We start from the raw sequence: 12,102 nt of genomic DNA on the forward strand, positions 1-12,102 counted from the left end.
GAGCTTTAGAGAGTGTATATTTTAGTCTAGGAATTACACACAATGACACCTTCTAGACTGAAGCCAATTCTCTCAGAGAAAAAAAAAACGTCCCTATAACCAGAATTGTGGTTTACCAAGGGAACGTTCATTCTAATTCTCTCTAAATGGAATTTTGCTCTATTAAATTCTGCATAAAGCAGGTTTTACAGTATATATTCCCATTATCCATTACCGTTTTGATTTTCTTATTAATCCAACTAGGCATCCCAGCTAAAAAAATAGTATATTTACTATGGGCTAAATCTACCAGATTTACTCATATTGAGTAGCACCTCCATCAGTAGGTAGCCACATTGCTCCCAGAGTAAGGGACTACTCAATGTGAACAAGAGCGGTAGAATCTGGTCCGATTTTTGTTGTTGTTGATGTATAAGGAATGCTCTTAAGAGTCAGAATTATAAAGTTACACTGAGCAAATACTAATATTTTCCCTTAGGTGCCCAGTTGCTACAAGGATCATGTAAATTGTAATCTACCCAAGATGATTTTTCTGTTTCACTAATGATTAATGTACATCCTTTGCTCTGCTTGTGTTGGTTTTGGTTTCCCTCCTCTTCTGCTACAGCAAAAGGAAGTCTTTTTGATTAATGCCTACTACCAATCACTTCCTCTAATAACAGAGGTCAAGGCTATTTCCTCTTTATCTGAACATCTTTCACTACATTTGGAAATGCAACAGAATATTTGTAATTTTTAACATTCAAAGTACAAATTAAAAAAAAAAAAAAAAAAAAGAGCAAGAACAACCTTACAACCTTGATCAGTTCCTCCAATCTGGCTTGTTCTACCAATCTTAAGCAAGAGCTACTGTAACTGTTAGAGGCGAAATATGAGTTCAGGACCCAATGCAAAACTAGGCTGCATCTGAATGATGCAAAGTGATGACGGGTGCTGTAAATTTAGGTTTATAATTGAATTAAGTGTTAGGATTTCTAACTGATTCCTGGTTAAGGGATAATGTCTTTAAGCTATGTCAATATTTAAACAGGGAAAAATAACTTTTCTGCCTTGTAATAGGACTGGATTGAGCTATATCCATCTGAACAGTATGACCTGCTGCTTTTAAAGGCTTTCCACATTTTGGTGAATCTTCAATCAATTGGTGGGGACTTCACTGTTACCTTTTCTAACCAATATGTGTTATTACTAATCTGCCACATGGACAGGGAAAATTAAGCTTTTAAAGGTTTTTGAGGTAAAAGGTAACTGCTGTAATCCAATCAGATCAAAATCCATAGGATTAAGGATTCTTTGTCTTGACCATTGCACTATTGTTTTTTGCCAAATGAAGTAGGAGCATAATCTAAACTCTGCAGCAGACACTAGAACTTCTGAGGCCCAAGCAAATAGTAGTTGGAATGGTAAGACTAGATTTTGTGGGGAGATGCAAATTGTCATTTAAATATTACCCTCAAATGGAAATGCCATAGCAGAGAACCTTCTAATGGATGGTGATGGCCAAATAAATTCTCCACTAATAACCTATTATTAGAAATGAGGCATTATTGGTTTGCACTGTGGAGGCCGCACCTGGTGTACGGCTTTGGGCCACTCAATATCGGACAGACTTTGGTTGAGAAAGAAGAGGAAATGCAGAGAAGAGTAAAACAATAATGAGGGGTTTGGAGGGATTGATTTAGGAGAATATACATAAAACTTGGTTAAACGGAGAACTAAGGAAGAGCTACTACAATGAACTAAACACACTTGCAGAACAGTATATTTCAGAAGAGAGAGAAATTACTCCTAGTGTGCCAAAGAACTATAACTATGAGTAACTGGATGAACATATGCAAAGTTGAATATCAAGAGGAATTAGATGAGGACTTTTAGGTTGTCAAATCATTTCCTAAGGGAAGTGGTTGCAGTTCTTTAGCTTAACAAGGCTATAAACTTAGTTCAACTAATGATTTGACATCTTGCACCTAAATGTCTAGCAGCCAGGAGGTGCATTTGTCCAGGTTTGGTTTCACAACAATCATCTGTTAGATAAAACAACAACAAACTTACGTAATAAGAATTTGGCAGAAGGTAATAAATGAATAGGCTCTATTCAGGCATTGGTGGGTGCCACTGATGTAAAGTTTGAATGCTTTCCCTCAAGATTGTGGAAGGCTGAGAAAAATGATGACTGTTTAGAAATACCAGTTCATAGATGTGCTATTTTTCCAGCTAAGGAAGATAAAAACTATATACCATGAGAAACTCAAATGACAACTTGAAATAAAAGATCACACTCAAGGCATGTCAAGGTGCCAGGTTGATTAGGGTCACTAAAGGTCAAGACAGAGACCTTAACTCCACACCCCTGAAAAAAAAAATTGTTTTGCTTTTGTCGTGGACTAAGTGGGTTTTGATGGATGGATAATGAAATCCATCTCATTCATCATATATTATATCCAAGGAATCGCCAAACAGATAATATCCCATATGACACTGGATAGAACATGCAATTTCTGAAAGTTTTTTAAATTGGCAGATTACATGTTGAATTTAGTTATTGGTTTATAAGAGAATTCTTGGTATGGTCTATTAGCTCAGGGCTGGATGCTGTCAACATACCCAGATTAGCCTAAAGATCTAATAGGGCCTTTAATGAGGGCAGGGCAAACCATTTGAATTTGTTGCCTCATTTTCCCCTTCTGTAAAACTGGGATACTGGTACTTACCCACCTAACAGGGTGTTTTGATGATGAATAAGTTCACGTTCAACAGTTGCTGTTGAAAATGTCCAACAGTACACAGTTCTAGGTAGTATCATTTTTAGGGTATTTTAGTAGGATTGGTCCCATGTCTGTGTCTTAAATCAATAAATATTGGCCTCACATATAGAGAGTTGGTTTGTAATTCAAGGCTAATGGTGTGATGTGGAGGATAGACATATGTTTTCCTTTCTCCTGAGAAGTTCATGAATAAAAGCAGCCAGATTGCATCTGGTGACTGGAAAAAATGACTTAAGAAGTATGACACATCAGAGACTCTGAACTTTCCTAATGCAAAGGCTGATTTGCTTCTTTTTTCTTCCTAAAGTTATTCCTACATAGTTTGTGTGATGGAATTAAGTTTCCCTGGTGAGTTTTATTGAGTGTTTTATATGCTGTTGTAAGTATTTTCACTCAGTATTTGCGATTAGTTGGAAAAACGGTGTGAAGTTTCTCCTTGAGGGTATGTCTTTGTGTTTGTGCGTGTTATTCATCTGCAATGAAAATTGTCAAGATCTGTAATTAAAGGGAAAGAGATTGAAGAGTCAAGTCTGAAGTCATTATTTCTTTAATATCACATAGAAGATCACTTAGCAGTATTTTGGAAGCGTGATTAAGTCACCACTACACAGATCAGAGTGAAATAACCTGGTAGAACTGTAGTTTCATTGTATATTATCAATCAATTCTGATTTTATCCAAAAATCTCCTTCCATTATTATATATTTTAAATCTTTAGGTGCTCCAGGCCAGGTTTGCCATTTCCCCATGCATGCCATTTAGCTAACTGCTGCACCTACATATGGTCAGGTTTAAAGTAATGGGATGGACACTCAACCCTAATTTCTGAGCTGGGGACATAATACGATGCAACTGGGGAAATCTCAACTGGTGTAATGCTGGTGGAGACAGATTCTAAACCAACCACTCGCTCTCAGAGAAGGGAGCCTGATGGGGCAGACTGGAGCTTTATGCCTCTACAGAAGTTCTCAACTGTATGGTCCTTAGGGATCATTGCCAGCTGATGTAAATTAGAGCAGCATCTAGGTTTCTCTAATTTATTGCAGGGCTGGGGTAGTTTGAGAATCAGGAAGCTGTAAGTGGCTCTCTGGCATTCCCTTCTCCTCCATGCTGATCATATCATGGCACATAAAAGAATCTGGCCCAGCATTCTAGTTATTTCATGAACAGAAGTTTTTTGATTGTCAGATTTCCTATATTAATATAATGAGAATAGTGTATATTGAAACATATAGATTAGTATTGCCTTCAAATCCATAACATACTTGTTTCAAGCATCAACTTCCAATATACAAACTTTTATTTTTTTCCATTGAATTAAATTGCTCAGGATTTCTTATTTTTTATATCAGACTCTTTTTTTCTTTGAAAAACACTCTTAATTTTAAATGTCAGTAAATGTACCATCCAATAATTCATGAAGTTACTAGTTTTTTTTTATAAATGTAATCATAAGAACATGCACCATACAGAGCGGAAAAAAAAACCCCCAAACCCCTCTACTTCCTAATAGTGATACGTCTGTGTTGTAGAAATATTTGACCGGTTGATTAAATATACACATAAATGGGATGTATGTGTTCAATGTATGTATGAGTATGTCTGTATAATGGAATACAATTTGGCATGACTGCAATTTATCTCATGGATATCACTCCTACATCTGTGTGGCTTGTATGTATGTGATGAGATACTGCTCTTTAGAGTGCACGTTCTTGTAAACAGTCCTGTAACAAATCTAGTAGCTTCAGTGCAGTTTTTGCAGGGTCCATTTGGTGATAATATCCATGTGATTAATTGCACAGCTATGTCAAAAACTGCATTTATCACCTGCATTTATCACCTGCACTCTGCCCACTAATCAATCCATCTCCCAACAGCAGCTTTAAAGAGAAAGCTTTAAATCCTGCCAAAAACATTTCTCTCTTTCACTCCAAATATGGAATTCCTCCTCCTCCTCCCCCAGCATCCCACTGACACAATATTCAGGATGAATAATGTTGTTAGGTCCAGTAACAGAAATCAACTCCAATACCTTGTGAACCCACAGAGCTAGAAATAGGAATGGAAATTTCTCAGGTTCCCAGTGGGACTTTACCTCTCTGGTAGCACTGGAAGGACCTGAGCTAATGAACCAAAGCTGTGACATTGTTTTATTAAAAAAGCTATTTTAGGTCTTTCTTAGAGGCATTGCAAATTTATTCACTTTCATTTTTTCTGTCCCTCTGTGAGCTGTTGCATTGACTGTATGATCATTTAAGACATCTGGCTTTACAGGAGGAGCAACACAAGAACGTCTTTGCTGTTTTAAATTCTCAAAAACATCTGTAATAGTGTTTCTGTAAAACACATGAGATATACAGACTACGTGATTGTGCAATGTAACGGTTTTATCAGCACTAGTTTTGGATGGCCTACATTGCTCACTTGTGTCCTCATCATTTGTGAGTAATGAAGTTGTCCCAAGTTGTCCCATCCCGATAAAATCTTTACACCATTCTACCTGTTCACAGATTCCCTATTTTATGTACTTAGGGAAAGAGGTGGAGTTGTATAAAGATTATATTAGCATGAGTTTGGGACAGCAAAGCTCAAACAGGTCAATCTAAGTGAACACTGATAAAACGTTTATATTACTCCATCACGTATTCTGCATATGCCACCTATTTTACTATTTAAGAGAGTTTTAAAGAACTCATTGTCATATACCTATGTGAACACAAAGAGTAACTTACATCCATCCATACTCAAATGGGCTTTTTTAAAGAGTTTCATTATATCTAGTCATTTCCTCCAAAGCAATAGCTGCAGCCAAGCACACGGGGTTAGTCAAGGTGATCCAGTTTCCCAGCAGCCTCTCTTCCCCCAGGCCCAGACATAGCACTTCCACAGCAGCAGTGTCATCTCTGAAAAGTAGATCCTAGGTGTGTTTCCCCCTAGTTTGCTCTACTGCCACTGGCAGTTGGTCCAGCCTTGATCTCAGCCTTCTACCACCCCTGCAGTCCTTCAACTGCAATGAGATCAAATGGGCGCAAAGCCTTATCTTCTATTTGTTCTGTGAAATGCCTAGAACGCTTTTAGGATCTGTCAAATGAACAGTATCTGCTAATAATATGAACATCAGAATGGCCATACTGGGTCAGACCAAAAGTCCATCTAGCCCAGTATCCTATATTTTGATAGTGGCCAGTGCCGGATGCTTCAGGACATGGCAATTTTGAGTGATCCATCCACTTACATCCAGTCCCAGCTTCTGGCAGTCAGAGGTTTAGGGACACCCAGAGCATGGGGTTGCATCCCTGAAAATCTTGGCTAATAGCCATTGATGGACCTATCCTCCATGAAATTATCTAATTCTTTTTTGAACTCAGGTATACTTTTGGCCTTCACAACATCCCCTGGCAATGAGTTCCACAGGTTGACTGTGCATTGTATGAAGAAGAAGTACTTCATTTTGTTTGTTTTAAACCTGCTGTATACTAATTTCATTGGGCGATCCCTGGTTCTTGTGTTACGTGACAGGGTAAATAACACTTCAAAATTCCTGTGAGTCCAGTCATAAATGTAGGATCCTTCTATGGCTGTCAGTTAATCACAGTTAATGCAAGCGATTAACCCAAAACAAATTAACTAGAATAAAAAAAAAAACAGTTGTGATTAATTGCAGTTTTAATCAGACTGTTAAATAATAATAGAATATCAATTTAAATTTACTATAAATATTTTGGATGTTTTTCTACACTTTCAAATATACTGATTTCAATTAAAACACAGAATACAAATTGTGCAGGGCTCACTTTATATTATTATTTTTATTATAAATATTTATACTGTAAAAAGGATAAACAAAAGAAATAGTATTTTTCAGTTCACTTCATACAATACTGTAGTGCTCTCTCTTTATCGTGAAAGTTATCCATTGTTATTTTTACACATAACTGCACTCAAAAAACAAAACAATGTAAAACTTTAGTGCCTACAAGTCCACTCAGCATAGGTGCTGGTACTAGGGGTGCTGTTGTACCCCCTGGCTTGAAGTGGTTTCCATTATATGCAGGGTTTACAGTTTGGTTCAATGGTTCTCAGCATCCCCACGATCCAAATTGTTCCAGCACAAGTGCCACTCAGTCCTACTTCTTGTTCAGCCAATCGCTAAGACAAAGAAGTTTATTTACATTTATGGGAGTTATTGCTGCCCACTTGTTATTTAAAATGTCACCTGAAAGTTAGAACAGGCATTCGCCTGGCACTGTTGTAGCCAGCGTTGCAAGGTATTTACATGCCAGATATGCTAAACATTTGTATGCCCCTTCATGCTTTGACTTGTACAGGGCAAATATTTGTAATAAAAAATAACATCAAGTAAGCAGTGTACACTTTGTACTCTGTGTTGTAAATGAAATCGATATATTTGAAAATGTAGAAAAACATCCACAGATATGTATAATTAATTTAAATTGGTATTTTATTATTGTTTAACGGTGTGTTTAAAACTGCAATTAACTGCAACTATTTTTAAAAAAATCTTACAATTAATTTTGATTTTTTAAATTGTTTGGCAGCCATAGTTTCTTCTACTATATACACAGTGAGTTAAATAAGATGCAATTACTAACAAACAGAAAGTAGGAATCTTACTATCAATAGCTATGAATTGTGATTAGGAAAAAATCACTATTGTATTTTAAAAAGCAGATGGGAGGACATTCTTTACAAAACATACTGCTTAAACAGATTTCTTCCAAATCTGAGAGATCAACTGTCCAAGCAGCCCAGCCCACAGAGGTCTAAATAAATTTTGGTTTATCAGCCTGTTTTCATGGGTTTATTTCATGCATTATTCTTCTGTTTAAATTGTAATTCAATAGTAAAACTTACATAGTTAGTGGCTGGAAACAGGAATATTTTGCTTAGATTCCTGATGCTCTCAAATGAAAAGGAGGTGACAGTCTTGGCAGTTTACCAAATCGCTCATTGAGCAGGTTGTCTTTCTTTCACATAATGCTAAACCCATACCCGGTTAAAGCCAGGATTAAATTATTGTAGGTAACAAGACAGTGGACATCAAGCTCCTGACACAAACATGAAATAAAAAGAAATGCAAGCTCAGGGCCAAAATGTATAGTAGACTTTCTGCTGACTGTTTGCTCCATAGCAATAAGAGAACATACAGGTCAGTTTTGACGTACTGATATATTTTGATCCAGAGCCCAGCTGGAACACCGAGAAAAGAAGTACCCCAAACTTTTGGGAAGCTTGGATTTTGATCTGGATCCAAACTTCATAGATTACACCCCTTTTCAACAACAACAATAACAACAACAACGTGCTAATGCCTGTTGTGAGGCCATGTATCTGTAATGGACATTTACTTCAATGGGAGAAATATGTAACAGCATCTCATGGAAGTTAATCCACCTTAAGAGTGATTCCTGTTTATCAGGCAATAGCTGCACTTTGCACTGAATGAACTCTCTGGCTGAAGACTGAGGAAATGAACTCTGAAGTCGAGGTGCTTATTATCCCAGGATATTGTAACTACTGTTTAATAAGAAATGTCTAATAATAAAAACAATAATAATAATTAATAATGAGGCTGTCAAACTCATTATTATTATTATTCAGGATTTGTTGTAAATATTCAAATGCTAAATTACAAAACCACATGGGCTGCAACTAGAAACAAAGCAGGAGATGAAATTCTAGCCACACTGAAGTCAATGGGAATTTTGCCTCCCCCACTGCAGAATCTCAGAGCCCAGGCTCCAGCCCAAGCCTGAACGTCTACACTGCAATTAAACTGCCCCTTGGCCTGAGCCCTGTGAGTCAGATGCCATGGGCCAGCCGTGGGTGTTTAATTGCTGTGTAGACATACCTAATGAGGTCAGGATTTCACTCAAGATCTTTAGCAGCTATTTAAAAATCATTTTGGGCATTTCAGCCTCTATTCCCCTATCTCCTTATTATTTTATGTCCCTCCCTTTATATCTTCCTTGCCTCCCTATGCTTCCCTCACTCCAGGTTAATAAGGCTCTTCACCACAGAAAAGCTCTCAAATACATTTTTCTTACACTGTGTTTCAAAACTCAACTGGGAGACAGGGAGTTGGAGTCTCACAATCTAAACATAAACCTACTGGTTCAGATCACCAGCTGGTATAAATCAGCACTCAGAATAGTGCCATTGAAACACATGGAGCTACACTGATTTAAACCAGTGGAAGACCTGGGGTATGAGATTTACCTGGGGAAGAGTCTTGTTGATCGGCAGGCAGAGAACATTTTGGGATGGAAAGATCAAGGGAGAGATGGAAGGGAAGTTAAGGGAGAAAAGATTGAGAGAAAGAAGGGAAATGATTTAAAGGGTTCTTTCCTCTTATTGAAATAATTTCCCTTTCAGGAGTTTGACAGCCTCATTTTCTTTGCTTTTTGATATACTTTTCAGCCTATCTGTAGGTAAGTTAATGATACCAACAAAAAGAACAGGAGTACTTGTGGCAACTTAGAGACTAACAAATTTATTAGAGCATAAGCTTTCGTGGGCTACAGCCCACTTCTTCGGATGCATCCACAAAAGCTTATGCTCTAATAAATTTGTTAGTCTCTAAGGTGCCACAAGTACTCCTGTTCTTTTTGTGGATACAGACTAACATGGCTGCTACTCTGAAACCTGATACCAATAAAATCTTCATACATGAGGTAAATATCATACTGATGTAGAGAGAGACTAGGTGTGTGCTTAGGTTTGAAGGTAAAATATACTGCACTACAGGTAACTTATGGAGAATAAAAATTTCACCAAAAAGGCATACACCACATTATGCAATAACTTCAACATATCATATAAAATGGAACACATTTTTCCTTGCCAGAATAGAATTAAGGTAATCGGAACAGATCATGTATGTCTCCGAGGTTCTAGTCATTTTATATTTATTCACTGTGTTTGGAAACATGGATTAACATTCCTAATAAAGCAGAAAGTCAGGCAGAGTTTATATTCCCCAGAACCAGTGGTTCTGAAATCACAGCTAAACTTCTGGATGAGGGAAATGGTGAATAATTCGGTGACTCCTAGTAAATACGGATGTATGTTATAATTCCATCGCCTTCAAAAATTGTAAATGTCAAGTGCCAGGGTGATTGTTACAACACAAAAAATAATTGAATATAATGCATACACGTCAGTTTCCTGTAATAGTGAATGGTTTGGGGCCATGAACTCTGGATTTCCACTGCACTTTCAAGATCATTGTACTGTATGCAAGTTGCCAAATAACTGTTGTTCTTTTTTATGCAAATAAAGTACTCTTTATTTGCAGCTGGCTATCCAAGAGAGAATGAAGAACAAGATGGAAGCAGAAGTGGCAAGTGGATACGCAGGCTACAGATGTAGATGTGGATTTGGACATCTGATCTCTGGATAGTCCCGAGGTCGGCAAAAGAGCATACAGTACCCAGCACTTGAAGATGTAAATCACGTTAAATGCTACCAGAAAAGCAGTGGATTCATTTTGCTTCACCAAGCTCTAAGATATGGTTCTCAAAAAGGGATGGACAAAAGATCAACTTTCTGCACCGTCTCCATTAAGTCCATGACAGAGTAATAACTAAAGAAATAGATAGGGCGAGTTTAGGTTACAGTCAATGCCATTAACACTGTCTTTGGAGTCAACTCAAAAGCTGGTAATTTGAATGGCTGAGGTTAGCATTGCTTTGTACTGCAAGTGAATGCAAAACAAGACAATGGTGATGAAGCCTGGGAAGCAGCAGATGCTAACAATGCCAGCTTGGAAATGAAGAAGTCAAGCATTTCAGCCACTTAAATTTCACAGTGTATGATGATGTTTCAATAACAAACTGTATGTTAGAGGTTCACAATGGCCTGTTCAACATCCACGAACTGTAAATAAAGAGAACTGGAAAAGAAATAAACACAAGCACAAAAGCCAAGCTGAGAGAAGATCTAATTTGGGCAATTGTTATAGATGGATGGGTGTGAAAGATAAATGGGTATGGAAAGCCGGACTGGTATGGCAGCAGGTAAGATAAGGTCTGAAGCATTTGATATATAGTACAATTGTCAGTGATATAAGGAAAGCTCACTCATTCAACACCAGGAAAATGACAAGGGATTTTCATTGCTGTGGGAAGATCAAGATGTTAAAATTATAATACTTTGTACTTATGTCAAGAGGTGGAGACCATCTGCAGGATAGGCACAGGAGCACTACAGTGCAGCAACTTCCTTCTAGCACTGCATGCATGATTTCAAAATAATAGTTCCAAGTAGCCCAGCCAAGTTTTAAAGGTGCATATAGTGCTTTGCAAAAAAATCATTGTTTTATATATATATAACAAAAGGGCATATGTTTTGTTCTCAGTTAGCTTTGGGAATGCCCACTGATTTCCCTTGGGGTTGTATGGGTAAAATAGAGGGCACAGCTTGTCCCAACAGTCTTCAAATTTGATTGGGTTTAAACAATCAGAGGATGTATTATTTTTCCCCAAAATGGTATTTTCAAAGAAACTTGTCTAGAGTGCCTCAGTTTTCACAAATCTCTGTCATCTTGAAAGCACAGTGGGGGGCAGGGAATATAGTAAATATGCAAGAGGGAATACCGTATACACGAGTATACACATAGTCTATATGCAGTTTGGACAGTGACCAAAGTGTGGTTGGGTCAAAACTACAGTGAGTAGCATAAAGAAAAAAAACAAAACAAAAAACCATGAAGAGTAGCAAATGCTAGTACTTTTTGCCACTGGTCTCACAGAGGCAGATAGCTCAAGGTGAGGTGAAGGGGAGAAAACATCTTTTAAAATGCAGCAAAAACAATTTATGTTCTGACTGTCTCTACACATTTCTAATTTGGACAACAAATGCCTGGTGATTGTGGATAAAACATTTGCATTTTCATTAAAAAAATTACTGAAACAAGCAAATGGAAGGAATTAGAATATGTAAATTTTAGGTTTGGCAACTGTATTTGGGAAACAGCACACAAAAAGTAACATATTTTGCTAGCCTTCCAGAGTTTTTGCTAAACCTAGTATGCATTGGAACCTGAGTGAATGAAATCCGGCTAGATATTACCATCTTAACAATATGCACTCCACACAGAGCAGTGCTGGCTCCTGCTCAGAGGAGGGAAATTACCAATACTAACAAAGGAAAGTAGATTTACAATAAGCAAATAAACAAAAGCTCCAAATAATTATAATATTCACAGCTTGGCAATGAGTTTCTAGACTATGAAATTACCTTTCTTTTGGAGGAATGAAGATTTTACAAGGTTAGTATAAACAAAGGGTAATTGGAAAATCAAATTGCTCTC

At 37.3% G+C, this 12,102-nt stretch overlaps 1 protein-coding gene across 4 annotated transcripts in view; it reads right to left on the reverse strand.

Annotated features, from left to right (window-relative positions):
- Positions 1–12,102, reverse strand: part of CTNNA2 (catenin alpha 2) — a 760,050-nt gene that overhangs the window by 24,823 nt on the left and 723,125 nt on the right. The window lies entirely within an intron of this gene.

Source organism: Trachemys scripta, chromosome 5 (genome assembly GCF_013100865.1).
Source record: "Trachemys scripta elegans isolate TJP31775 chromosome 5, CAS_Tse_1.0, whole genome shotgun sequence".
Taxonomy (NCBI): Eukaryota; Metazoa; Chordata; order Testudines; family Emydidae; genus Trachemys; species Trachemys scripta.